A 25,974-nucleotide genomic window follows, 5' to 3' on the forward strand; every position below is an offset into this window, starting at 1 on the left:
AGTGAGGAAAGTGAGTGGCAGATATCGCCACCTCATGGTAACTGAGTATAGTGGGTCCAGTGGTAGCTTGCACAGCCACGTTCTTTCACTCCGTGTCCAGACTTTGACACTGTGGAATGGGGTTCAAGTCCCAGCGTCGGCTCTCCCAGAGATTACAAAAAAAATGCTGATCGAAAGAAATAAAATTAAACAATACCGATTGGCGTGACGAGGATAAATCCATGTGCAGTGCACTGCCCCCTTGCCTTGTAGACACCGCAGCCCAAGAAAACATGATTGACGGAGCAAAACGGTGGTCTAATTGTCCATAGCCAAAGTATATAACAAGCTGAGGATCAACGGGCATGAAAACAGCGTGGTGGGCGCGCACGTGACGCAGCGTGGGCGTGCACATCAGCTGAAGGATCGCCGGAGAAGACACGAGTCTGCCTGCTGCCATGACTGACCAACTGCAGAGGGAAAGAGCCCGGTGAGTGTGGGTAGAGGGGGGGGGCGGCAGAGAGGGAGTGGGCAGAGAGGGATGGGGTGTGTGTGTGCGTGTGTGCCTGTTTCTGTGTGTGCACGGCCATGCCTGCCTGTGTGTGTGCGCGTTCACGGACCCTGGTCGGCGTGTTCACAGCTCAAGGTCCCTTCAGAGCGAACTCCATAACAATAGGTCTCGATGCCGAGACCTAAAAAGGACGGGAGAGTAAGGGATAATTTACAAAAAAAAATATTAGGTTGAGAAAAGAAGGGTTTGGTAGAAAGGGCTCTGAGTTGAAAGAAAAGGAGTAAGGTAAATGGGAATTTCAAGTCAGTTGCAAGTCAGTTTTAGGTTTGGTTTCGAGTTCAGTTTAGTATCGAGCTCAGTTTGGTTTTCAGTTTGGTTTTCATTTGGTTCATTTACTCACCTTGTTATCTTGCCCCCACCCCTACCCCATCCTTTCTGGAGCCTGCTCACCCCGTGGAGCTTTCAGCTTCTCAGAGTCCCCATCTCCGGTCACCCACCGCGGTCCTCCCCGTCTGGTGTCCTTGTGTGAGTGCTGCAGGTCCTTGGATACCAGCCTTTTATACCAGGTACGCGTCACAATGGAGACTTTCAACATGTCATCAGACCGTATCACTGTGGGCGATACCACGTTTATCATGCAAACGGGGAATCAGGTTAAGCAAATTTAATATCCGATTTCTTGACGAGATCCATCTTCTGTCGCTAAAAATGATCCAGCTGTGAATCTGAAAAAAACGCCTATGCTATCCGTCAAACCTCCCTCAACAGTGGTTTCCTTTTCACTCTGAAGCAGTCAAGAGAGACCTCCCCTCTGCAGGTACGTGGGTCCCGGTCTCGAGATGCCTGTGCCTGTGATCTCACAAGTGTTCCATTTCCAGGGTTCCGCCTCTGGTGGTGCTGTGAAAGGCACTGGCGCCTTCACAATGAATTTTAAATTAATTGTGAAATATTTGATTAAAATTATATAAAGAAAGAGCACAGTTGACATAATTTCAAATAAAGTTTAGAATGTACGTTTTTTCAGTTAAAAAACATATATCCAACATAATACTTCTCCTCACAAACTGTATACACATAGCACATTCGATTTATATATTAGCTGAATCTCAAATACATTTTTAGAGGTACGTTTTTTTTCATTTTAAAATAACATAGTCGACATAATGTCCATCCTTACCACCCGTCTTCTCAGAACGCATTCGATTCATATAGTTAACGATTCTCACTGGGCCAAATCCCCATCTCCGTGCCTGGCCTGCTCCTCTCCTCACGTCCAGCAAGAAAGCTCAAAACTCAATAAAGCCTAGATTTTAGGGTATATGATCAAAAATTTATTATTTCATCCATGTATCAGAAGTGACGAGTATTTGCCTGTGCAGGCGTGTAGTTCGAACCCTGCGCCATTAGTAGTTTCCTGAATCTCCCTTGTACTTCTACAGATCTAGCGTCTGTGGTTGGATGTTGAGGTCTGGCCTGCGACAAGTGAACTTTTTGTTACCTTTGAGGGTGCCCTCCTGTGTCCTGGCTGCCCCCTGTGTCTGGTGCTGCTGTTTGCGCATCCTCATTTATGATGAGGGCCACTTCCCCACAGAGCCAGCCACAAACGTGGGCTTATATTTCCTACCTAGTACATGTCACATGTTTACATAAAATAACATATAGGACAATTTCCAAGTTTTTGCACGGAGGGAATCTGCATGCTCAAGCACTTATCTAATCATTTTAGAAAATGTGAAGGAGCTCCAAATTTGAGTTTTATAAAAGTTTAGCGTTATATCCTATACTTTTCATTATGTTTCACTGTAGCGTTTCCCCTAAATCTACTCTAAAATAGCTTATATGCGCTATAGTGCTTATCTGCATAGAGTGTAGTATCTCCTTCTTAACATCTTACCCACAGAAGGATTGGTCACGGATACTCCCCACTGCCTGTGGGGTTGTTTATCCAAGCTCTCTCGCATTTGACCCCACTCTGGGATTCCTATACACGTGAGTTTAAAAGTGAGATTTGTGTCACTCTGTTCCGATTCATGCATAGTGCCCATACCGTCATTCGCTCCCCCTTACATAATATACACTTGCCCATAATGACACACGGGACACATGGTTATGGGTAAAGAACTGCTGCAGGTTTATTTTCATACAACAAAAAGTATGAGGTATTAGTGGGTTATCTTACGGGCGATCCAGGGCAGGCAGCCCCTCGCTGCCCCGCCCGCCTTCTGAGCCAGCCGGCACGGTGTGTCGACGCCCGGACAGTGCAGCCTTTGCTGATCCCCTTCGGATCACGTGATCATGACTTCTACTCCGGCCCCTTTCAGGGCGGAGCGTGGTATGGCACACTCCCGGTTGGTCAGGCCCCCCAACCGCCCGAAGGACTAACGGGGCGCCGTCGCGGTTTACCTGGAACCTCCCTGCGGCTCTAGGTCTTTGGCTCAGGCACCCTTACTGTGCCAGGCAGAGGTACCCTTACTGTACCTGTCTGCCTCCAGATCGCCCTGTAACTCCGCCTGCAACACAAAGCAAAAACATTAGAACGTCCAATCCGCATGCCACCTGCCCAGCTGCTGGGTACGAGGAAGGGTGGGTACAGCGAGGCAGGCAGGCGCGGTAGCTGGCACAGAGGCCGGACAGAAGGAAGCCGGGAAGGCAGAAACGGCAAAGAGGTCGCAACATGGCGACAGGGGCCTTAAGTACACGGCCCGCCCCCCAACGCGCCCTCCCCCAGATCACGTCACCGGTGCACCCGGCCGGAGGAGGGGCTGGGGAACAGCTGGAGCCTCCCCCTCTCCGAGAACTGGAGGAGAGGGGGGGTGGTGCGCTTGACTAATGTGCACTAAGGGGGCTGCCCACTGATGTCCCCCTGCGGGGAACGCGGGCAGCGGCATTCCTTTCACACATCGATAATTTTGCTGCTCAGCCTTTGTCTTGGTTTGAAAGCTGTGGCAACAATGAGGGTTCTGGCTGGGGCAGTAAGGCTGCGCCTATATAGAGAATCAACAAAGAGATGCCAGTACTGCACTTCAATTCAATATTTTAAACAATTGAGTAACAATCCTCAATTCAGAAAGACCAATCTTTTAGTCTGAAATCTTATGAATAATTCTTTTTATTTTAGATTTTCATTTGTATTTTTCTTTTTACGTTATAGGAATATATTTAGATGAGCCTTTTTTTTCACAAAAGAAGAGACTTGTAAGGTATATACAGAACATCCAATATGTACAAGAACACCAAAATCAACAATATATCACAACTCAAAAACAATATGCATCATTTTGCAAAACGTTTGGTGAACACATGAAACATTCAAAAGACTACACTCAGTACACTTAGGGACATAGACATACAAGACAAGACAAATTGACAAAAATGTGCCAAAAATTCACTATTCTGAAGTAAGTGTAAACGCCCTGTTTTTAATAAAGTCCTTTTGAAGCAACAGGTGCGGATACTAGTGCTTAGTACAAGATTTGTTCAAGCATATTTTATGCAATAGACCATCCTGTAGTTAATTTTTGAGTTTCAATCATGGGGGGATTGGTCTATTTAGGGAGCGGAGGTTCGTGAGAACAGGGGTCGACGCGTTTCGAATCCCTTATATGGAAGGGATTCTCATCAGGACCATGTGGAATCAATCTACAAAATAAGTAAATAAACATTCAGTCAGTCATGCTAGGCAACACTCAACTTCGAAACAGTCACGCACTCACTCAGATCATACCTGTATTTTAATTTTCAGTGGTCGATGTCCCAGAAGATGATTTGATCATGTAGCTGTAATATTTAGAATTGAATGAGCATAATTAAAAGTGGTACTCAAATTTGTCTTGTCTTGTATGTCTATGTCCCTAAGTGTACTGAGTGTAGTCTTTTGAATGTTTCATGTGTTCACCAAACGTTTTGCAAAATGATACATATTGTTTTTGAGTTGTGATATATTGTTGATTTTGGTGTTCTTGTACATATTGGATGTTCTGTATATACCTTACAAGTCTCTTCTTTTGTGAAAAAAAAGGCTCATCTAAATATATTCCTATAACGTAAAAAGAAAAATACAAATGAAAATCTAAAATAAAAAGAATTATTCATAAGATTTCAGACTAAAAGATTGGTCTTTCTGAATTGAGGATTGTTACTCAATTGTTTAAAATATTGAATTGAAGTGCAGTACTGGCATCTCTTTGTTGATTCTCTTGGTTTGAAAGCTGGCATCTGGGCCAGCAATGCCACCCAAATATACCCCCATTACAACATTAAAAATACGAGTTTTTTGCTCATAAAGGCAGATAACCTTAGATAAAGGAGACCATTCACCATAATCTTGTGCTATTATCAAATTCGCTCTTGATATATTTGAGGAAGTTCTCTGGAGTGTTTTCCTTGGTCACTAAGAAGAGGGTTTACAACTTTTTGTACCCACCTCCGCACATTCTCACAAGCAATTCCTGAATTCAAATAAGCATTGGCAAAGCCGACAGTATAGGCTAAAACATATAAACAGTTGCCTGTTCATTTGTACATGCAAGTGTATGCATGCTTCAGTATATTAAAGCAAGACCATTTTTTTTAATTAGGATGAAGCATACAAATAAATTACATATTCCAAGATTCAGCAGAAGTAAAAGATTTCATGAGACAATATAAAAAAAGATATAACCATAGGTTAAAATATTTAAGTTAACATATAGTTAATCAGAGACCATCAATCGTTATGGCAATGCAAAGTTTGCTTGGGCTGGATAATGGTAAGAGCCCCTTTGGAGTAAGGTCTCTATAGGCGAGCTGTCACTCGCTCGGGGATAATGGCCTCTCTCAGTCGTGAGCTATGAAACTAAAAATCTTACCCCAGTAATGATTCAGTACAAGAAAGTAGCCAGAAAATTAAAATCCCCCCACTTTGAGGTAAACCTCGGATGGCACCAAGCAAGTGAGTCCAATCCTCCCTTGAAGAACTCCCACGTCTCTACCATCCAAGTATATATTCATTCATCCTTTCACCCTTCCATCCAACCACTGATATCCACAATTTCACCTTTGCATTCGGTCATCCATTAACTCTTTCCTCCATCCATCCATCCATCCATCAACCCTGCCACCAATCCATCCATTCACACCCATCCATCCACTCTGCTATCCATCAGTCTGTACACCCATCCATCCACTCTTCTATCCATCCATTCAGCCATCCATCTACCCATCTTGCCATTCATCCTTCCACTATCCATCCCGTCATCCATGCATTCCTCCACCAATCTGTCCCCTCTGCCATCCATCCACTCTGCCTTCCAGCCACCCATTCATCCATCCCTCCTGCATCCATCCATCTACTTTGTCATCCATTTATGTACTCTGCTCTCCATCCATCCATCCACTCTGACGTTACCCATCCATTTTTCCATCCACTCTGCCATCCAATTCACTCATGTTTTCACCCACTCATCCATCCCTTAATTCGGCTATTCTTTCACCTGCCCATCCACCTATTCACTCACTCATCCAGCCATCTAACACTTTACTCTGCCACCCTTTCACCTGTTCATCCACCTGTCCATTCAATCATCCTTTCACCCACTCATTCATCCACCCAGTCATCCATACATCCGTTCACCCTTCCTCACATTTTTCCCTCTTCTATTTACTAATCTTTCGTTCTACCTTGCTCTGCTTACTCTTCTGTGGACGCTGTGATCCTTTATAGAAGTATTTATCAGATTATCTGCTGAGTTGCAGACAGAAGAGGCCCATAAAAAGCCCCACCTCCCGCTGAAGCTGCTAAAGGGGGGAGGGAGGGGGTCAAAACGCCCCTGAATCAGCACTGGGCAAACTAGAACATATGTAGCCAATCACTGCTACCCATTAGCTCATTTTGGACATGTTAGATATAACAAGTATTTGCTGTAGCAATGGATACGGTGAACATTGAAACCACTGAGTGTTGAAAAATTAATAACATTGACGTATCCCAGAAATACGCTGTCACTTTATTGAAAAAAATGGCATCAAGGACCAGAGAATAAAAACAAGATTGTAAATGGAAGGATGGATATTTTGATTATTAAAAACCTGGTCCAAATATAGACAGCGAGTGTAATTTCCATCTAAAAAACAGCAAATGAACCAATAAAATGAGTGGCTTATAATTTTTTTTAAAAGAGATCTTCAATTTTTTCATTAACGTGTATGCCTATGTATCTTTGGGCAGAGAGATGAGCCTGTGGCTTAATTAATCGGGTAACATTTTACTGTCGCAGTTAAATAAGAGACTTTCAGTTTTTAAATGGTTAACTTTATACCCCCCATATCAGAAAATGTTGGCACTAATTCAGATAAAGGATTGGATATACCCTAGGACAGCTGTAAGGTACAATACTATACTGTCTGTGTACAATTTAATCTGAAGAAAATTGGGAAGAATGGGTTGAATCCTACAATCAAAGCATATCCTTCTGGCCAGGCGTTCAAATAAATAGAACCTGCCTCTAGAGCGCCAATAAGAATTTTGGCTTTATATTTATTGTACAAATTTGCAGCTAACCTTGTGAGTTGGGCTGGGTATCCAAATGCCTTCAATGTGGTGAATAATGTTTCCCAATTCACAAGCCTCCATGGTTTCTCAATTACAGGTAATAACATTGTGACTGGAGTATGGTTATTCATAGAGAATACATTATTAGTTTCATTAAAAAAATTGAGTTAATATTAATCAATCAATTAATACTCTCTTTATTTAGGCAATACGCCATAAAATAACACACACACACACCTACTCAAGGATATTAATTACGGAGAAATGTGCATATGAGTCAGGACCCTACTCAAGGAAAACTACACTCACCTTATGGACTACAAGAACCAACATGCTTGAAAGCCACGCCCACTTAGGGCGGTGCGATCTGAATAAAGTAACTGATTGCAAAGGTGAAGTGACTCCTGCTTCTTTACTGAGACCCCGTATAGAAGAGGCATGTGACCTCGAAACACTTCGGGCATGGAAATGCTGTGATATATATCCAAATCACATCCACACTCCAATCCTTGCACGAACTCCAAAATTGCATCAAATAAGTTTTATTTGACGGACTTCAAGGCAACAAAGTAAATACTTGACGTGTTTCGGGAAACACCCTTGGTCACGAGTCAAGATGTGAGCATTTGATTGGTTTAAATAACACAACATGTGATCACCGTGAAATTTGGAATGGAGAGAAGGGAAGTTGGGCAGAGAAATGGAAGAGGAGAGGAGTGGATGGGGAAGGGAAGAAATGGTGGTGGAAGGGAAGATAAGAATGGAAGGGAAATGACTAGCGGGTGGGAGGGGGAGTGAAGGTAAGTGGGAGGAAAAATGGGCATGGAGAGGATGGAAGGATAGAAGACAATGGAAGGGTAAAGGAGGGAGTGATTGGGGTGGAAAGGGAATGGAAGGAAAGGGAGGTGACATAAATGGAGAGGGGAAGAGAAAGAAATGGGAGAAAGATGTGGGTGGGAATTAAAGGAATTTGTGGGGTTGAGTGTGAAGAGAACAGAACAGAAGGGGCTAGAAGATGACAGAAATAGGGTAAAGCTGGAGAGAGACTGTAAGGAGAAATGGAGGACGTGGAGGGAAGCAGAAAAAAGGACCGGAGAGTAAGGGATAATTTATTTTAAAAAATTACATTGAGAAAAGAAGGGTTTGGTAGAAAGGGCTCTGAGTTGAAAGAAAAGGAGTAAGGTAAATGTGAATTTCAAGTCAGTTGCAAGTCAGTTTTAGGTTTAGTTTCGAGTTCAGTTTAGTATCGAGTTCAGTTTGGTTTCCGTTTGGTTTTCATTTGGTTCATTTACTCACCTTGTTATCTTGCCCCCCACCCCTGCCCCATCCTTTCTGGAGCCTGCTCACCCCGTGGAGCTTTCAGCTTCTCAGTCCCCATCTCCGGTCACCCACCGCGGTCCTCCCCATCTGGTGTCCTTGTGTGCAGTGCTGCAGGTCCTTGGATACCAGCCTTTTATACCAGGTACGCGTCATTAATTAATTAATTGTGGGTTTGTAATGCGCTAGAATCGACTCCCGAAGGAGTATCTCTGCGCAGTAGACCACTGGGGAACCCGACCTGGCTTTCCCTGTGAGATGGTCCCTACTGGGTATCTCCAAGGTGAAACCAGGCATCCCCGGCATATGTGGGGGGCCGTTGTGGATATGAGGCAAGCTAATGCCCAGAGTTGCCGAGTGTGATCCCTGGTTAGAGTAGGCACCGAGATGAGAATTATCGAGTCTGCTGACCCTGGTCCACGACCCTGCCGCGTCGGGAATTGAACCCTGGTCCCGGGCCGTCCTCTGCTCTCGGTTCTGCTGCCTCTAACCAGTGAGCCACACCACTCCACTCGAGATCGGGACCCACGTACCTGCAGAGGGGAGGTCTCTCTTGACTGCTTCAGAGTGAAAAGGAAACCACTGTTGAGGGAAAGCTGTGATACGGTCTGATGACATGTTGAAAGTCTCCATGGAGACTTTCAACATGTCATCAGACCGTATCACTGTGGGCGATACCATGTTTTTCATGGTAACGGGAGAATCAGGTTAAGTAAATTCAATATCCGATTTCTTGACGAGATCCATCTTCTGTCGCTAAAAATGATCCAGCCGTGAATCAGAAAAAAACGCCTATGCTATCCGTCAAACCTCCCTCAACAGTGGTTTCCTTTTCACTTTGAAGCAGTCAAGAGAGACCTCCCCTCTGCAGGTACGTGGGTCCTGATCTCGAGATGCCTTTGCCTGTGATCTCACAAGTGTTCCATTTCCAGGGTTCTGCCCCTGGTGGTGCTGTGAAAGGCACTGGCGCCTTCAAATGAATTTTTGATTAAAATTATATAAAGAAAGAACACAGTTGACATAATTTCAAATAAAGTTTAGGATGTACGTTATATATATCCAACATAATACTTCTCCTCACAAACTGTATACACATAGCGCATTCAATTTAAATATTAGAAGCATCTCAAATACATTTTTAGAGGTACGTTTTTTTCAATTTAAAATAACATAGTCAACATAATGCCCATCCTCACCACCCGTCTTCACAGAACGCATTCGATTCATATAGTTAACGATTCTCACTGGGCCAAATCCCCATCTCCGTGCCTGGCCTGCTCCTCTCCTAACGTCCAGCAAGAAAGCTCAAAACTCAATAAAGCCTAGATTTTAGGGTATATGATCAAAAATTGATTATTTAATCCATGTGACAGAAGTGACGAGTCTTTGCCTCTGCAGGCGTGTAGTTCGAGGTTCCATGTTTAAATATCGATAACAAAAATATAGTTAACAAAAATATAGGTGTAAAAATATCGACTACAAAAATATCGAATCCCTATACTTAAACAGGTAAGTACAACAATATCGACTCAAAAATATAGATGTAAAAAATATAGATGTAAAAAATATCGACTTTAAAAAATAATATAACTTAAATTAAATAATTAAATAATATTAATATTATTAACAAAAAAATTAAATGACATTTATATTTTAACTAATTATAACAAATAAACTTAATTTAATGAATATAAACACAATTAATGTGTACATATACATATATTTTCTTAATTACAGTTTCTTATTATCTTTATTTAATTTATAAACTTTAATAATTATATAAAAATAAAATAAACACATAAATAAAACATTTTGAATAAAAATAATATTCTATATTTAATGAACACATTAAAGTATTAAAAAATAATAATACATACATTTAATAACAAAATACAAACATTAGTAGTAAAAACATTTGATAGTGAAGGGGTAAAATTACTATTCCCACTCCAAAGAGTGCAACAGTAGGGAAAGCGTTGGATAGCGTAGGAGTAAAAATTACTATTCCCACTCCAGAGAGTGCAACAGTATGGAAAGCATTGGATAGCGTAGGGGTAAAAATTACTATTCCCACTCCAGAGAGTGCAACAGTAGGGAAAGCGTTGGATAGCGTAGGGGTAAAAATTACTATTCCCACTCCAGACAGTGCAACAGTAGGGAAAGCGCTGTATAGCGTAGGGGTAAAAATTACTATTCCCACTCCAGAGGGTGCAACAGTAGAGAAAGCGTTGGATAGCGTAGGGGTAAAAATTTCTATTCCCACTCCAAAGGGTGCAACAGTCAGGAAAGCGTTGGATAGCGTAGGGGTAAAAATTACTATTGCCACTCCAGTGAGTGCACCAGTAGGGAAAGCGTTGGATAGCGTAGGAGTAAAAATTACTATTCCCACTTCAGAGAGTGCAACAGTAGGGAAAACGTTGGATAGCGTAGGGGTAAAAATTACTATACCCACTCCAGAGATTGCAACAGTAGGGAAAGCGTTGGATAGCATATGGGTAAAAATTACTATTCCCACTCCAGAGGGTGCAACAGTAGGGAAAGCGTTGGATAGCGTAGAGGTAAAAATTACTATTCCCACTCCAAAGGGTGCAACAGTAGGGAAAGCGGTGGATAGCGTAGGGGTAAAAATGACTATTCCCACTCCAGTGAGTACAATAGTAAGGAAAGCGCTGGAATACAAAACAATAAAAAAACTAACTATCAAAACATTTTTTTAATTTAATTTCCAATATAATCATAATTAATATATACATTTAAATATATTATTATTAACAAAGATAATAACAATTAATTAATTACACATTATTTAAAACTATAACATCCACCAGACACACCTAAAATTAATTACACAATTACATTTAATATTTACTAATTAATTAATGAAAATTAATGTTTTTTTTATTAATTAATTAATTAATTACCAGCTTTCACACCATATACACTTAAAAACACAACAACATACACCTACATTTAATAACACATTTACAAATAATAATTACTAATTAATTAAGGGTAATTAATAAAAAAATTGTATTAATTAATCAATAATAAAATAATTAATTACCACCCTTCACACCATTTACACGTATTAACTCCCCAGCACACACCTAAAATTAATTAAACAATTAACATTATTAATTATTAATTGACTAATTGAAATTAATTAACAACTAATTATTACACTATTATTAATTAATTAACACAATAATGAATCAATTAATTTTATATAATTAAATTACTTCCCACCCCATTCCCCTATAAACCCACATTCCGCTACGGAAGTAGTAACACAAAATTAAACATAAAAAACATTAATAACGAATACAATTCCAAAACATATAATAAAATAACAAACAATTCTCATTTAAAACACTAAAATACATAACATTATTAATAAATCGATATTTTTGTAAACTAAATTTTTTAAACGATATTTATTACAACTATATTATTGTTATCGATATTACTTACCTGTCAGTCGATATTCTGGTCAAACTATATTTTTGATGTCGATATTTGTTCCACTCGATATTTCTACGCAGATATTAATGTCAGACGATATTTCTACGTCGATATTACTACTCTGCACCGTAGTTCGAACCCTGCGCCATTAGTTTCCTGAATCTCCCTTGTGCTTCTACAGATCTGGCGTCTGTGGTTGGATGTTGAGGTCTGGCCTGCGACTAGTGAACTTTTTTGTTACCTTTGAGGGTGTCCTCCTGTGTCCTGGCTACCCCCTGTGTCTGGTGCTGCTGTTTGCGCATCCTCATTTATGATGAGGGCCACTTCCCCACAGATCCAGCCACAAACGGGGGCTTATATTTCCTACCTGGTACATGTCACATGTTTACATAAAATAACATATATGACAATTTCCAATTTTTTGCACAGAGGGAATCTGCATACTCAAGCACTTATCTAATCATTTTAGAAAATGTGAAGAAGCTCCAAATTTGAGTTTTATAAAAGTTTAGCGTTATATCCTATACTTTTCATAATGTTTCACTGTAGCGTTTCCCCTAAATCTACTCTAAAATAGTTTATTTGCGCTATAGTGCTTATCTGCATAGAGTGTAGTATCTCCTTCTTAACATCTTACCCACAGAAGGATTGGTCACGGATACTCCCCACTGCCTGTGGGGTTGTTTATCCAAGCTCTCTCGCATTTGACCCCACTCTGGGATTCTTATACACGTGAGTTTAAAAGTGAGATTTGTGTCACTCTGTTCCGATTCATGCATTCCTTTCACACATCGATAATTTTGCTGCTCAGCCTTTATCTTGGTTTGAAAGCTGGCATCTGGGCCAGCAATGCCACCCAAATATACCCCCATTACAACATTAACAAGCATTTGCAATGCAATGGTCTCGGCATCATTAAAGGTAGAGCTATTGGCATTGCTCATGATATTTTTTTTTCTTTAAATCAAAAATAAATGGCATTGTCATTAACATTGCCAATACACAGCACTCTGCACTCAACAGCACACAATGCTCTACACACTCACTCTGCACTCACTGCTCTGCACACTCACTCTGCACTCACTACTCACTACTCTGCACTCACTACTCTGCACTCACTACTCTGCACTCACTACTCTGCACTCACTACTCTGCACTCGCTACTCTGCACTCAGCACTCACTACTCACTACTCTGCATTCACTACTCTGCACTCACTACTCTGCACTCACTACTCTGCACTCACTACTCTGCACTCAGCACTCACTACTCTGCATTACTACTCTGCACTCACTACTCTGCACTCACTACTCTGCACTCACTACTCTGCACTCTGCACTCTGCACTCACTACTCTGCACTCACTACTCTGCACTCACTACTCTGCACTCACTACTCTGCACTCACCACTCACTAATCAGCACTCACTACTCTGCACTCACTACACTTCACTCACTACTCACTACTCTGCATTACTACTCTGCACTCACTATGCACTCACTACTCTGCACTCACTACTCTGCACTCACTACTCTGCACTCACTACTCTGCACTCTGCACTCAGTACTCTGCACTCAGCACTCACTACTCACTACTCTGCATTACTACTCTGCACTCAGCACTCACTACTCTGCATTACTACTCTGCACTCACTACTCTGCACTCACTACTCTGCACTCACTACTCTGCACTCACTACTCACTACTCTGCATTACTACTCTGCACTCATTACTCTGCACTCACTACTCTGCACTCACTACTCTGCACTCACTACTCTGCACTCTGCACTCAGCACTCAGCACTCTGCACTCTGCACTCACTACTCTGCACTCACTAGTCTGCACTCACTACTCTGCACTCACTACTCTGCATTACTACTCTGCACTCACTACTCTGCACTCACTACTCTGCACTCACTACTCTGCACTCACTACTCTGCACTCACTACTCTGCATTACTACTCTGCACTCACTTTACAATGATTCTTTAGTATCGCGCCTTCCGCCATATTTTATGGTTATTACTAAGTATGATTCATGCTGCTATAAATTTGCAGACTTTTAACATATCAGCAGTGCCCTCTCTAAAGATGTGTAAAACGTTAGGTGTGTGTAATACTTGTCATGCGGCTCTGGGCTGGCCCTTGTGTTCTGATGATTTTTCCCCATGTTTGAGCTGGCTGATGTTTCATCCTGTGCCTCTTCCTGAGTATGTTTCTCTTCCTTTCTCTAAGATTGAGGAAACACCTGTCGCTCTCCGTGAGTTCCATTGTATAACATTTTATGTAGCTCAGAACTGTGTCCAATCTAGCGGACTATAACCCCCCTGAACATCGCAATTTAATTGTGCGGTTTATTTGAAGAGCATTAGTTTTAATAATGTTTGAAACCAATCTTCTAGCACCTGCTCTGAAATGGATCTTATATAATGACTTACAGGTGATGAAGTGTAGTTAGGTTCTGTCGCAGTCACTTCCACACTGCTGTACATGAGAAAGAATTAACTATCTGAGGGTGTTATGACCTTTGCCTTGTTGTTTTATTTTCCCAAATATTAAACTGCTCATTCACAAGTTGCAAATACCTTCCTGCAACTGATTAAACCTTACGAAACTTGTTTAAATCGTTTGTGTGATTTGGTTATGTACATGCTGAGGAGCATCCTAAATGCCCCCGGAATCCCGCCGCGGCCGCCCCGGAAGTCAGGCGCGGTCGCCTGTGACGGGGGCGGGGCCACGTCCAGACCAGAAGAGGAGGCAGGCGGAGTCAAATGCGTCTCGCGCCCGGGGCTCCTGTGAGCGGTGTGGAGCCCCGGGGCTGCGCCAGCAGGAGGTTGGGCGCTGCGTGCTGAGAGCAGAGTCCCCGACATTGGCCAGGTAAGTTCCAAAAGGCTGGGGGGGCTTGGTGCACTTGTGTGTGTTTGTGTGCGTGTATGCTCGTGTGTGTATGTATGTGTGCGACGGTGACGGCGGGGGAGGGAGGGAGGGAGGGACTCGGTGCACTTGTGTGTGTGTGCGTGTGTGTGTATGTGTCAGGGGGGGGTGTCTCTGTATGTATGTATGTGCGTGTGTGCATGGGCGCTTGTGTGTGTGTATGCGCATGCGTGTGTGGTGCTTGAGTTTCCCAGGAGACAGCGCCTGGCCACAGCGCGCGTTCCCGTTTCAAATCGGCTCCAAGGATGCGCGCGGCCGGAACTGTCTCCTGGGAAGCACACTCGCTAACAATAGTTCTCGGCGAGACGCGCTTCCGCGCGTTTAGCCGAGACCTAAAAAAGAGGCTTGAGAAACTACTCATACCCAGAAATCATTGCGGTACTGTGGGCGCTGAAATGACAGACTAGGACGCGCAAGAGGTGATGGGATGGATACAATGGACCTAACTGCTAATCCGAGTTTGGGAGTGGAGATGAGAGCGACCAGTGCTAAAGGTGGGCGAGCTGGCCTTTGACCCCAGAAGAGGCTCCGCCGTGGTGGCGGGCACACGGCCAGTCACCCACAGTCGTCATTAGCTTACACACAGCAGCTCCCTAATTTCACTCCCCCGTAGTTTAGTTAAGTGTCAATCAAAGGCTCTGTGTGCTTTGGGGTGCCCCCGCGTCCTTTAAAGGGGTCCCATCTGTTTGCACAGTGGGCATGGAGAGAATAGGTCGACTTGAACCCCCTCCAGTGTCCGAACAAACTTACAGGGCCTGCGTGGGCTTGTGTTTGGAAACCGTTTTGATGTTATTATCGAAGGGACCATCAGGGGGCAGCTGTGACCACTAGACATGAGAGAGGCTTCAGAAAGCGAGGAAGGAAATCCGCAAAAAGGGCTAGAGAAATACAGCGTGCATTATGGAGCAGGGAGAGCGAAACAAAAGTACACACACGACTTCACAGGGGAGGAGACGGCGGGAGCGACGCGAAAAGCGCACATTTCAAAGGAGACCGCAGAGCAACGGCACATAAGGGGAACGGCGACGACAGTCAATTATTATTAAATTATTAAATATGTAAATAAATGAAAGGTCAATGATTAAAGAAGATTTTGAAAACGTTGGACGTTAAAAGTAAGAGGTTTTTTTTTGTGTGAGCTAAAGTTACAAGCGGTTTGCACTCGGGGATCGGTTTGTGACCGTTGATTTACCTTTAAATACAAAGGTCGGAATTCTAAGGCGGGATTCGTTGTTATCAGTGATGACTAATGTTATGACGGGCACAAAGTACAGTTTATATTAAAAATCGAATGTGCCATAATACGAGAATACACGAGTTAAGGGGCACCTACAAGACACACACCATAATGCCATAAACTAAGCTGAACTCACCCTGGATTATGCGTTGTGTCATGTTGTGGAGTGTGTTGCGTTGTGTTTGTGATCGTTCACGAGGAGCTAATGTTTTGTATAGAGCTACGATTTTACCTTAAAAACACGTTAACCAATGTCACTCGGTACTTTAAGACCGTCAGAGACTGCAACCATTGTCATATTAAAGTGCAATTCAAAATATTTGGAAGTAATTTAATTAAAACGATTAGACGGAGTAAGAAGAGTTAATGTAACACACATACATAGTAGTCAACGTACATGCTGAGGAGCATCCTAAATGCCCCCGGAATCCCGCCGCGGCCGCCCCGGAAGTCAGGCACGGTCGCCTGTGACGGGGGCGGGGCCACGTCCAGACCGGAAGAGGAGGCAGGCGGAGTCAAATGTGTCTCGCGCCCGGGGCTCCTGTGAGCGGTGTGGAGCCCCGGGGCCGCGCCAGCAGGAGGTTGGGCGCCGCGTGCTGAGAGCAGAGTCCCCGACATTGGCCAGGTAAGTTCCAAAAGGCTGGGGGGTGTGTGTGTGTGCGCGTGTATGCTCGTGTGTGTATGTATGCGTGCGACGGTGACGGCGGGGGAGGGAGGGAGGGAGGGAGGGGGGGCCTCGGTGCACTTGTGTGTGTGCGCGTGTGTGTGTATGTGTCAGGGAGGGGGTGTCTCTGTATGTATGTATGTGCGTGCGTGCGTGCGTGGGCGCTTGTGTGTGTGTATGCGCATGCGTGTGTGGTGCTTGAGCTTCCCAGGAGACAGCGCCTGGCCACAGCGCGCGTTCCCGTTTCAAATCGGCTCCAAGGATGCGCGCGGCCGGAACTGTCTCCTGGGAAGCACACTCGCTAACAAAAGATCTCGGCGGAGACGCGCTTCCGCGCGTTTAGCCGAGACCTAAAAATACGAGTTTTTTGCTCATAAAGGCAGATAACCTTAGATAAAGGAGACAATTCACCATACTCTTGTGCTATTATCAAATTCGCTCTTGATACATGTGAGGAAGTTCTCTGGAGTGTTTTCCTTGGTCACTAAGTGGAGTGTTTACAACTTTTTGTACCCACCTCCGCACATTCTCACAAGCAATTCCTGAATTCAAATAAGCATTGGCAAAGTCAACAGTATAGGCTAAAACATATAAACAGTTGCCTGTTCATTTGTACATGCAAGTGTATGCATGCTTCAGCATAATAAAGCAAGACCATTTTTTTTTATTAGGATGAAGCATACAAATAAATTACATATTCCAAGATTCAGCAGAAGTAAAAGATTTCATGAGACAATATAAAAAAAGATATAACCATAGGTTAAAATATTTAAGTTAACATATAGTTAATCAGAGACCATCAATCGTTATGGCAATGCAAAGTTTGCTTGGGCTGGATAATGGTAAGAGCCCCTTTGGAGTAAGGTCTCCATAGGCGAGCTGTCACTCGCTCGGGGATAATGGCCTCTCTCAATCGTGAGCTATGAAACTAAAAATCTTACCCCAGTAATGATTCAGTACAAGAAAGTAGCCAGAAAATTAAAATCCCCCCACTTTGAAGTAAACCTCGGATGGCACCAAGCAAGTGAGTCCAATCCTCCCTTGAAGAACTCCCACGTCTCTACCATCCAAGTATATATTCATTCATCCTTTCACCCTTCCATCCAACCACTGATATCCACAATTTCACCTTTGCATTCGGTCATCCATTAACTCTTTCCTCCATCCATCCATCCATCCATCAACCCTGCCACCAATCCATCCATTCACACCCATCCATCCACTCTGCTATCCATCAGTCTGTACACCCATCCATCCACTCTTCTATCCATCCATTCAGCCATCCATCTACCCATCTTGCCATTCATCCTTCCACTATCCATCCCGTCATCCATGCATTCCTCCACCAATCTGTCCCCTCTGCCATCCATCCACTCTGCCTTCCAGCCACCCATTCATCCATCCCTCCTGCATCCATCCATCTACTTTGTCATCCATTTATGTACTCTGCTCTCCATCCATCCATCCACTCTGCCGTTCACCCATCCATTTTTCCATCCACTCTGCCATCCAATTCACTCATTTTTTCACCCACTCATCCATCCCTTCATTCGGTATTCTTTCACCTGCCCATCCACCTATTCACTCACTCATCCAGCCATCTATCACTTTACTCTGCCATCCTTTCACCTGTTCATCCACCTGTCCGTTCACTCATCCTTTCACCCACTCATACATCCACCCAGTCATCCATACATCCGTTCACCCTTCCTCACATCTTTCCCTCTTCTATTTACTAATCTTTCGTTCTACCTTGCTCTGCTTACTCTTCTGTGGACGCTGTGATCCTTTATAGAAGTATTTATCAGATTATCTGCTGAGTTGCAGACAGAAGAGGCCCATAAAAAGCCCCACCTCCCGCTGAAGCTGCTAAAGGGGGAGGGAGGGGGTCAAACCGCCCTGAATCAGGACTGGGCAAACTAGAACATATGTAGCCAATCCCTGCTACCCATTAGCTCATTTTGGACATGTTAGATATAACAAGTATTTGCTGTAGCAATGGATACGGTGAACATTGAAACCACTGAGTGTTGAAAAATTAATAACATTGACGTATCCCAGAAATACGCTGTCACTTTATTGAAAAAAATGTCATCAAGGACTTTGGGCAGACCAGAGAATAAAAACAAGATTGTAAATGGAAGGATGGATATTTTGATTATTAAAAACCTGGTCCAAATATAGACAGCGAGTGTAATTTCCATCTAAAAAACAGCAAATGAACCAATAAAATGAGTGGCTTATAATTTTTTTAAAAGAGATCTTCAATTTTTTCATTAACGGGTATGCCTATGTATCTTTGGGCAGAGAGATGAGCCTGTGGCTTAATTAATCGGGTAACATTTTACTGTCACAGTTAAATAAGAGACTTTCAGTTTTTAAATGGTTAACTTTATACATATAGCCATAGCTGCGGGTCCTGTTTCTCTTTTTTTAACTAATTATAGACTGCACTTCGGCTACACTGGGATTTTGTCAGAGTTGAGGCACTGTGTTAGCTGTGTACAAACATCACTTCTTATTCATTCCCGTACATTATCCAGACAGATCATGGCTACCAATTTGGGTCTGGCATTTGACGAAGCAGAGGTACAGAACATACTTTCAGAGAATCCTAGTATGCTGGATCTCCTACCGACAGTCCAGGTTAACAACAATGAAGGGTGGGCAAAAGTCCTCATTTTGAAGAAAAACCAGGCGAGGGTATGTGTGCATGGCATCACCATGGCGGAATACCTACGCGGTAATTGTGCCCCAAGTGGACTTATAGTGAACAATGCTCCGCGCATATTCTTGGACGACAAAGAATTTCTAAAAGATTGGTCCCTCATAGTGTGGAGATGTACATGCGACTGGCTGGTACTGATCATTAAGACGGCTAAAAGAACTGCCGATAAAATTCTCAACGAGATTCAAGTCCTAGAAGGTCAGATCAAGACTACTATCTCTTCCAGCAAGGTGTTCTCTAAGAACCAGGAAGATGGTAACAAGACCAGTAAAGAATTCCGTGACTCTATCTTATTCACTAAGTTGAAGAAATTTAAGAAGGACCTAGCAAATTTTGCTATGGAAAAAGTATACCCCTACACCAGTGATGAGTACACTCCAACAGCGCTCAATAAGAACGAGCACAAAGGAGGATCCAGTTATGGCACCTCCAGTTCTGATGGTGGTTCAAGTGACTCAGATTCATCTAACCAAGGGAGCATCCACACCAAGTTCAGAGGTAGAGGAAACAATAGGAGAAATTGGAGGGGTTATGGCCAACAATTTCCTCATCCAGAAGGAGCACCATGGTGGCAACCTACACCGTGGGGGCCTCCACCTTATCCTCCAATGATGGGACCTTTTGGCCCACAACAACTCTATCAAAACTTCAATCAACAGCCTTTTTGAGAGCCTGGCGGAGGACACAAGGCCGACAACGAACACACCAACAAGGCCAGGTTCGCTGGAACTTGCCCCCCCAGACTATGGATCTGAGGAGCGGGAAGAAAATCATACAAGACCAAGCAGGGACATCGACAGGGCCAGCCTTGTAATTAATCTTAGCTCTCACCAACTTACCAACATGGAAGAACAGGTTCTCAACAAGGGCTTGGGTTTCGTCTCCACTAACAGAGGCAACCCTTTCATTGCCCAGACTGAAATGGGAAAGTTTTTTAGAAAAATCAGGTTACATTACCTATTTGCCAACAAGAACCTAACGCCCACAGCGAGTCAGAGCACTGACGATAACACAGGTTTGAAGAAACCATCGACCTTCAACCCCACTACAGTGGGCCTGCCGGCGAAAGTGCTTACCTTTGAGGAAGCCGTAGACCATGATCTGAGAGAACTGTTCCGCCAGGATCAAAGACCTTTTAACAACTTATCACGAAGGGAACAAGAAGCCATCAGAGACTTGGCGAATAACCAACTTGTGGTTATTAAACCTGCGGACAAAGGCGGTGCAATCGTGTTACTTGACTCAGACACTTATTGGAATGAATGCCTGCGCCAATTGAATGATACTAGGGCCTATTGCAAATTAACTATAGATCCTACAGAGAGACTCACCAGAGAGATTAGCCAGATAGTGAAGGAGGCCCTCAGTGAAGGGTGGATTACAGCCAAGGAAGGACAATACTTGTGCACTGTGAATCCTAGGACACCTTATTTTTACCAACTCCCGAAGGTACATAAGACACAACGTCCACCCCCCAGTCGTCCCATCATCTCGGGGATAGGCTCCATATTGGAACCTTTATCGACTTTTGTCGATGTCTTTCTTAAACCCATGGTGAGGGAAATGCCCACCTACTTAAAGGACACAAAGGATGTTCTCAGACTTCTTCCTGAGATAGACTATGATAGAGACCTAGACATCTTGGTATCGTTCGGTGTAGAGAGATTATACACTTCGATACCCCAGCTTGAGACCCTCGAGGTTGTAGAGGCTCTTTTAGCTGAGAGAGATCTTAATACCATCACTCCAGTCAGGCTGATTATGACCTTGGCTAATCTAGCCATGACTGAGAACTTCTTTCAGTATGAGGACTCCCTCTACTTGCAGATTAGCGGGACTAGTATGGGCAGCATTTTTGCCCCTAGTCTCGCTAATCTGTACGTACACAGATTTGAGCAAGACCCCATCTTTGCAGACACTAATCCTTTCACAGGCAGCCTACGCCTGTGGAAGCGCTACATCGAGGATGTTCTAGTAGTATGGCGAGGCAATGAGGACGAATCAGAACTTCCACGTATGGCTAAACGAAAGGAACCGTTTTCTCAAATTTACGATGGAACATAGCAGATCACATCTGGCATTTCTTGACCTCTTGATTACATCCACCTCCACTGGCCTTGAATCAGAATTATACCGCAAACTCATGGCGAAAAATTCCTTACTCAGCTATCAGAGCTGCCATCCCAAAGCACTGCGGGATAATTTGCCTTATGGGCAATTCCTACGAATACAACGGAATTGCTCAACCAAACTGGCATTTGAGTACCATGCAAAGAGTTTAGAAACCGATCTATCACGGAAAAATTATCCCAAACAATTGATTCGCAAATCCAAAAAAAAAGCGTCAAATAACAACAGGGAGAGCTTATTAGAAATCTTACCTCCCAAGCCAAACCAGGACCGAATCACCTGTGTAAGTACATTCTGTACTAAATCAAATCAGATTAAAAAAATAGTGAGGAAACATTGGAGCATCTTAAATACAGGTACTGATACCATACCTGCCCCACTATTTGCGTTCAAGAGAGGACAGAATCTGAGGGACAAGTTGGTCCATACACGACCTAAATGTGAGATCCCCCGAGCAATAGGGACTTTGTGGGATATGCCAGCAGCCTCAGGGCATCACCCATGTGGCAATTGTGCGGCCTGTCCGCAGACTGCGAAATCATTGACAATTGACATCGGTACAGACCGACCGTGGCAGCAACGGAGGTTCACAAATTGTAATAGTACCAATCTCGTGTATATAATCACCTGTCCCTGCAACAAAAAATATGTAGGGATGACTACACGTAGAGTCAAAATACGGATTTCAGAGCACAAGAGCTCAATTAGATGCTCGAAGCAGTCAACCAGAATGACGAACCATTTTATAGAAGCCAAACACACTCCTACAGATCTACATTGGACTGTACTCGAGCAGCCACTAATACCAACACATGTCACTGATGTTAGTGGCTTCCTGTTTAAACGGGAGCAAAGATGGGTATATAAGCTCCAGACGGATAAGCATGGACTAAACGAGGACATTCCCTGGATGTCATTGTAACCGGGTTCCTCAGTTGTCTGTATAACTAGAACCTCTCATCCCATTAAACACCAACTGACATTGCAGAGGGTCGTTGACCATCCTCAGAGTCACTAGCCTATAAACTCGATGATACTATGGCCATCACTACCCTATAAAGTTGACACAGCATTCAATTACTCAAGTAGGAGGACGACATTGGTCCTAATAGCCGTTTCCTGGTAGGAATAGTGGGTACATATGACTCTGGTGATCGCTGGGACGCTCATACTGGGCGGTCCTATTTTGAGCTCGGGTATAAAACTATTGATATCCCCCCGCACTAGCCCATTACCAGTGATTTCTCACAGAACGATCATTAGCCGATAGTAAGATCGCACACACTAGCGGCCTTAGAGGCACTACATTTCCCGGGTTCCCTCGGACGCGGGGTGTTCGCGCAAGGTGTACTGCGCTGTCTGCCACACACCGCGCTTATGTATTCTGTGAAACTGAGGGCACTAAACTACATTTCCCTACTTTCCCGGGGGTGCGGCGGTATGATGTCACTCCGTACATGCCGCAGCCAACCTTTTGAATCTGTAAATAGACCTCTACCTGTCCGCTCGGTACCTCCCACAGACAGCCCAGAAGGACGTCTGGAGTACCGACGGACAGGTAAGCAGGTTGGCGTGTTATTAATGCGTGGGAGTAGCTAGCCACTATGGCGATTACAAGGCATCGAACATGGCTTACCTTAAAGGGCTCACATTAACACTATTTATACAGACGCTAAACAATCCCTAATGATCGCCTCACAATCTGATTTTCAACAAATACGGCGACTCGCATTGAAATCTTAGCGAGACTCGTGTGAATTGCATTTTACCGCTTGATCGAGCAACATGCAACAACACTTGCCGATTCGATGCGGTATGATTTATACTACCAAAGCGACTAAACTAACCCATTTACCACACTATGGGCATATTAAGACGGCGGGGGTAGAAGCGATAACATGACAAACCCGCCTTGGGGAATGACTTGGATTTCAACTAAGTCAGCCTAATGAAGGCGATTAGAGTTGTTTTAAACTGCAGCATCAAGGTACTTCCTTTGACTTCTTCTTTTGTTTCGCCCGAATAGAGCGGTGCTCCGTTTTACCTGCGCTGTGGCCAGGTGAGGTGGGGCTACATTCTCCTAGAAATTGGGTGAGTGCAAATCCGAATTTTTATAAATACTCTATAGATATCGCTCTCATGGTATACCAATCACAGGTAACATGATTTGCAGTGTACTTCCCTGACTTGTTGAAATTAACTAGCAGGCTTTTTGATGATACAAAGATCTCACTGATGATATGTACATATTTTTTCTTTTTTATGTGTGTGTATGTGTGTCTGTCAACTTGCTGTACTCCGGGATTTTGAAAACAGGAGAATCTCAGGTGACAATTAATATGTTACTTCACATTTACTTTTCTCACCACATACAGCAGTAGCATACTAGGTCCTGATGAAGCAGTAGGTAACCTATGGGCCCAAGGTAAACTGCAGAAACATGTCGACCATTACTTCCATCTGAGTAGTTATTTGTTAATACTACCACTTGCACTGTTTTTTATTGTTGGGAAAAGGGAGGTGCCTATTAAAATTGTTTTCCTCCTTCTTACCCAATTTTATATTATCTCACTTTCTACACTTTTTGATCTATACTATTCAGCACTGCTATTCAGTTACCACCTGATACCGAGTTTATATCAGATCATACATACATTGGGATCTACATGGGAGACTCGGCTAAATCTGGCCAAATCTCGCACTGGGTACGTTGACCCACTTGCTATGTGAAGGTTCCCAAATGATGTAGGGCGGTACAGGTTGGGATTCTGATGGGGATTTCTCTATGCACCAAGAGAGTACCCAGTGATAGATTTCGCTGTCTAATCGTCACAGCTGAGATCACTGCTCAATAGACACACACCACGTTCTGACCCCCTGCTACTTGTTAGTTGGTAGTTACATAGTGTTGAGGGGTGTAGCATTGGTTGGTCGTTAAATATTCCTCGGGCCCCCTTCTTTGTTGTTATAACTTTATACCCCCCATATCAGAAAATGTTGCCACTAATTCAGATAAAGGATTGGATATACCCTAGGACAGCTGTAAGGTACAATACTATACTGTCTGTGTACAATTTAATCTGAAGAAAATTGGGAAGAATGGGTTGAATCCTACAATCAAAGCATATCCTTCTGGCCAGGGGTTCAAATAAATAGAACCTGCCTCTAGAGTGCCAATAAGAATTTTGGCTTTAGATTTATTGTACAAATTTGCAGCTAACCTTGTGAGTTGGGCTGGGTATCCAAATGCCTTCAATGTGGTGAATAATGTTTCCCAATTCACAAGCCTCCATGGTTTCTCAATTTCAGGCAATAATATTGTGACTGGAGTATGGTTATTCATAGAGAATACATTATTAGTTTCATTAAAAAAATTGAGTTAATATTAATCAATCAATTAATACTTTCTTTATTTAGGCAATACGCCATAAAAGAACACACACACACACACACACACCTACTCAAGGATATTAACTACGGAGAAATGTGCATATGAGTCAGGACCCTACTCAAGGAAAACTACACTCACCTTATGGACTACAAGAACCAACATACTGGAAAGCCACGCCCACTTAGGGCAGTGCGATCTGAATAAAGTAACTGATTGCAAAGGTGAAGTGACTCCTGCCTCTTTACTGAGACCCCATGAAGAAGAGGCGTCTGGCCTCGAAACGCGTCGGGCATGGAAAGAATTTTAGGTGGAAGGGCAACAGAGCGCATTGCTTAACTATGTACCTTACACAACTGCTCCTGGCCGTGCGGAGGAGCACCATTTCCGGTTGTCAGTAGACGACACTGCAACGCGGAAAAGTCGTGGCTCAGAACGGTTCTTTGCCGCTCGACTCGACTTTCCAGAACAATGAAGGCAGCTTTGTTTCCCATAACCATTCCTACTCAAGGATATTAATTACGGAGAAATGTGCATATGAGTGAGGACCCTACTCAAGGAAAACTACACTCACCTTATGGACCACAAGAACCAACATGCTGGAAAGCCACACCCACTTAGGGCGGAAAACTACACTCACCTTATGGACTACATGAACCAACAGGCTGGAAAGCCACGCCCACTTAGGGCGGTGCGATCTGAATAAAGTAACTGATTGCAAAGGTGAAGTGACTCCTGCCTCTTTACTGAGACCCCATGAAGAAGAGGCGTGTGGCCTCGAAACGCTTCGGGCATGGAAAGAATTTTAGGTGGAAGGGCAACAGAACTGCTAAGAGGCCAGAAAACCCAGATGGGCAGGAATGCTGTGAGTGCCCCCCGAAAGCGCGAGAGCGCATTGCTTAACTATATATATATATATATATATATATATATATATATATATATATATATATATATATATATATTCCGACTGCTGCTGCACTTTTTGGCGATCCACTTCCTACGATGCCGGTGCCAGCGACGGAATATTTAACAACAAGGGGTGGTGATGGACAGAGTTTCTGAATTAAGCAGAATACTCTCACCCAGTCAAGAGATC

The sequence above is a fragment of the Lissotriton vulgaris genome, chromosome 9, assembly GCF_964263255.1.
Source record: "Lissotriton vulgaris chromosome 9, aLisVul1.2, whole genome shotgun sequence".
Lineage (NCBI taxonomy): Eukaryota > Metazoa > Chordata > Amphibia > Caudata > Salamandridae > Lissotriton > Lissotriton vulgaris.